At 50.9% G+C, this 4,450-nt stretch overlaps 1 long non-coding RNA gene across 1 annotated transcript; it reads right to left on the bottom strand.

Moving 5' to 3' along the window:
• Positions 1 to 1,940: 1,940 nt before the first annotated feature.
• On the bottom strand, positions 1,941 to 2,974 carry LOC121547993. The gene is made up of 3 exons (XR_005996583.1): positions 2,792 to 2,974; positions 2,458 to 2,572; positions 1,941 to 2,305 (listed from the first exon to the last, which is right to left on the bottom strand). It is a non-coding gene; the product is annotated as an uncharacterized LOC121547993 (long non-coding RNA).
• Positions 2,975 to 4,450: the final 1,476 nt, after the last annotated feature.

The raw sequence follows: 4,450 nt of genomic DNA, 5'->3' as shown, positions 1-4,450 counted from the left end.
GCTCTCCGCACTGCTAAAGCTAACTCTCTCTCCTCTGCTCTTGTCCTTCTAGACCTGTCTGCTGCCTTTGATACAGTGAACCATCAGATCCTCCTCTCCACCCTCTCCGAGCTGGTCATCTCCGGCGCGGCTCACTCCTGGATTGCGTCCTACCTGACCGGTCGCTCCTACCAAGTGGCGTGGCGAGAAGCTGTCTCCGCACCACGTGCTCTCACCACTGGTGTCCCCCAGGGCTCAGTTCTAGGCCCTCTCCTTTTCTCCCTATACACCAAGTCACTTGGCTCTGTCATATCCTCACATGGCCTCTCCTATCATTGCTACGCTGACGATACACAACTAATCTTCTCCTTTCCCCCTTCTGATAACCAGGTGGCGAATCGCATCTCTGCATGTCTGGCCGACATATCAGTATGGATGACGGATCACCACCTCAAGCTGAACCCTGGCAAGACGGAGCTGCTCTTCCTCCCGGGGAAAGGACTGCCCGTTCCATGATCTCGCCATCACGGTTGACAACTCCGTTGTGTCCTCCTCCCAGAGTGCGAAGAGCCTTGGCGTGACCCTGGACAACACCCTGTCGTTCTCCGCCAACATCAAGGCTGTGACCCGATCCTGCAGGTTCATGCTCTACAACATTCGGAGAGTATGACCCTGCCTTACACAGGAAGCGGCACAGGTCCTAATCCAGGCACTTGTCATCTCCCGTCTGGATTACTGCAACTCGCTGTTGGCTGGGCTCCCTACCTGTGCCATTAAACCCCTACAACTCATCCAGAATGCCGCAGCCCGTCTGGTGTTCAACCTTCCCAAGTTCTCTCACGTCACCCCCCTCCTCCGCACACTCCACTGGCTTCCAGTTGAAGCTCGCATCCGTTACAAGACCATGGTGCTTGCCTATGGAGCAGTGAGGGGAACGGCACCTCCGTACCTTCAGGCTCTGATCAGTCCCTACACCCAGGCGAGGGCATTGCGTTCATCCACCTCTGGCCTGCTGGCTCCCCTTCCTCTGCGGAAGCATAGTTCCCGCTCAGCCCAGTCAAAGCTGTTCGCTGCTCTGGCACCCCAATGGTGGAACAAGCTCCCTCACGACGCCAGGACAGCGGAGTCACTCACCACCTTCCGGAGACATTTGAAACCCCACCTCTTTAAGGAACACCTGGGATAGGATAAAGTAATCCTTCTACCCCCCAAAAAAAAAAAAAAAAAAAGTATAATTGTAAAGTGGTTATCCCACTGGCTATAGGGTGAATGCACCAATTTGTAGTCGCTCTGGATAAGAGCGTCTGCTAAATGACGTAAATGTTCCCTTGAGCAAGGCACTTAACCCTAATTGCTCCTGTAAGTCGCTCTGGATAAGAGCGTCTGCTAAATGACTAAAATGTAAAATGTAATTGAGTCGCCTTCCTTTTACAGAAGGCGAGAGCCAAATCGGCATATTCGGGGGGAATGTGCATCGTGGAGACCTGGTTTGGACTCTCCACCGTAGTTGCACCTACGGAAACACCTACACACCTCCCCGAGCACTGACGTGACCATCCCTTGAGAGCCCTCTGTTGCCACGAAACATTGGGGTCATGAGTGGCTAACCAGGGAAGCCCCAGCACCACGGGAAACGCAGGAGAATCGATCAGGAAGAGACTGATTCTCTCCTGTGTTTCCATCCGGAGTGGAGCTGGAACCTCCCTAATCAGGCCCGACCCTAAAGGGCGACTATCTAAGGCATGTATGGGGAAGGGCACATCAACAGGCACAATAGGGATCCCTAATCTACGTGCAAACAGACGGTCTATAGAATTCCCAGCTGCGCCGGAATATACGAGTGCCTTATACTGGGAATGTAGGGAAAACTCAGGAAATCTTACACACACACGTGAGCAACAGGGAGCTCTGGGTGAGTTGGGTGCTTACTCACCTGGGATGGTCCACCAGGGCCCTGCCTGCTGCCTTGACTCCCTGAGGACCCTTTCCAGCACCGACCAGCAGTGTGTCCTCTGCGGCCACAGTTGGTGCAGGAAACAGTCCCCTTACCGGTCCCCCTTACATCAGCACCTCCAAGCTCCATGGGTGTAGGTTCGGAAGTGCTGGGGGATGGACTGGACGGACCCTGATCCGGACGTCCGCGTGTGGCCAACAGGTTATACAGCCGGATAGATAAGTCTATCAGCTGGTCCAGGTTAAGAGTGGTGTCCCTGCAGGCCAGCTCCCGACGAACGTCCTCCCGTAGGCTGCATCGGTAGTGGTCTATCAGGGCCCTCTCATTCCCGCGCTGTTGTATCACATATTAGGCAGAAGAGGAAGATTCAGACTGTTGATTGGGAAACAAGAACAAACAATGAGACATGAGGATTGGGTTTTGAGGGACCACTTGTCACATTGTCCAAGGTGGGTTTGTGTTATGATAAACAATGCATTTTCTGTCCAGATAAAGATGGTGATACAGCATTGAAAAAGACCTACCAGTGCATCCCTCAGACCATCCGGTGCATGGACATCCTGTGCCAGTGTGATGACATCCTGTACCAGTGTGATCCGAGCGCAAGCGACCAGTTGTAGAGACTACAGCAGATCGAGCCTGTGGACAGACAGTTCAGTAACTCATCAAATGTGATACAACAATGAATTTGTATATTTATCTGTGCAGTATGTTTGTCATGTTTGTGTATGGTTCTCATGATTTAAGATTGGGTGTTGAGGGACCACTTGTCGCATTGTCCAAGGTGTGTTTGTGTTATGATAAACAATGCGTTTCTGTCCAGATAAAGATGGTGATACAGCATTGAAAAAGACCCACCACTGACCAAATGTCTCTTTGTTTTCCAGTCCAACAGTAGTGCATCCTTCAGACCATCCGGTGCATGGACATCCTAGGCCAGTGTGATCCGAGCGCAAGTGTCCAGTTATACTAGGCGGTGTCAGAGGAAGGCCCCAACATGGTCAAAGACTCCAGTTACCCGTCATGGACTGTTCTCTTTGCTACCGCACTGCAAGCGGGACCGGAGCGCCAAGTCTAGGTCCAAAAGGCTCCTTAACAGCTTCTACCCCCAAGCCATAAGACTGCTGAACAATTAATCAAATGGCCACCCGGACTAATTGTATTGACACCCCCCCCTTTGTTTTTACACTGCTGCTACTAGCTGTTTATTATCAATCAATCAATTTTTATTTATAAAGCCCTTTTTTACATCAGCAGATGTCACAAAGTGCTATACAGAAACCCAGCCTAAAAGCCCAAACAGCAAGCAATGCAGATGTAGAAGCACGGTGGCTAGGAAAAACTCCCTAGAAAGGCAGAAACCTAGGAAGAAACCTAGAGAGGAACCAGGCTCTGAGAGGTGGCCAGTCCCCTTTTGGCTGTGCCGGGTGGAGATTATAACAGTACATGGCCATTAAGGCCAGATTTTTCTCCAAGATGTTCAAACGTTCATAGATGACCAGCAGGGTCAAATAATAATCACAGTGGTTGCAACAGGTCAGTACATCAGGAGTAAATGTCACTTGGCTTTTCATAGCCGGGCATTTAGAGGTTGAAATAGCAGGTGCGGTAGAGAGAGAGTTGAAAACAACAGGTCTGGGACAAGGTAGCACGTCCAGTGAACAGGTCAGGGTTCCATAGCCACAGGCAGAAGAGTTGAAACTGGAGAAGCAGCACGACCAGGTGGACTGGGGACAGCAAGGAGTCATCAGGCCAGGTAGTCCTGAGGCATGGTCCTAGGGCTCAGGTCCTCCGGGAGGGGAGGGAGAGAGGGAGAGAGAGAGTATTAGAGGGAGCATACTCAAATTCACACAGGACACCGCATAAGACAGGAGAATAACACCAGATATAACAGACTGACCCTAGCCCCCCGGCACATAGACTATTGCAGCATAGATACTGTAGGCTGAGATGGGGTCGGGAGACACTGTGGCCCCGTCCGACGATACGATAAGGTGTATTTTTATCTGTTTTTACCTGTTCTTGCATCAGTTACCTGATGTGGAATAGAGTTCCATGTAGTCATGGCTCTATGTAGTACTGTGCACCTCCCATAGTCTGTTCTGGACTTGGGGACTGTGAAGAGACCTCTGGTGGCATGTCTTGTGGGGTATGCATTGGTGTCCGAGCTGTGTGCTAGTAGTTTAAACAGACAGCTCGGTACATTCAGCTTGTCAACACCTCTTACAAAAACAAGTAGTAAAGAAGTCAATCTCTCCTCCACTTTGAGCCAGGAGAGATTCACATGCATGTCATTAATGTTAGCTCTCCGTGTACATCTAAGGGCCAGCCTTGCTGCCCTGTTCTGAGCCAACTGCAATTTTCCCAAGTCCCTCTTTGTGGCACCTGACCACACTACTGAACAGTAGTCTAGGTGTGACAAAACTAGGGCCTGTAGGACCTGCCTTGTTGATAGTGTTGTTAAGAAGGCAGTGCAGCGCTTTATTATGGACAGACTTCTCTCCATCTTAGCTACTG

Source organism: Coregonus clupeaformis, chromosome 31, assembly GCF_020615455.1.
Source record: "Coregonus clupeaformis isolate EN_2021a chromosome 31, ASM2061545v1, whole genome shotgun sequence".
Taxonomy (NCBI): Eukaryota; Metazoa; Chordata; class Actinopteri; order Salmoniformes; family Salmonidae; genus Coregonus; species Coregonus clupeaformis.
This window is presented reverse-complemented; position numbering and strand designations above follow the sequence as displayed.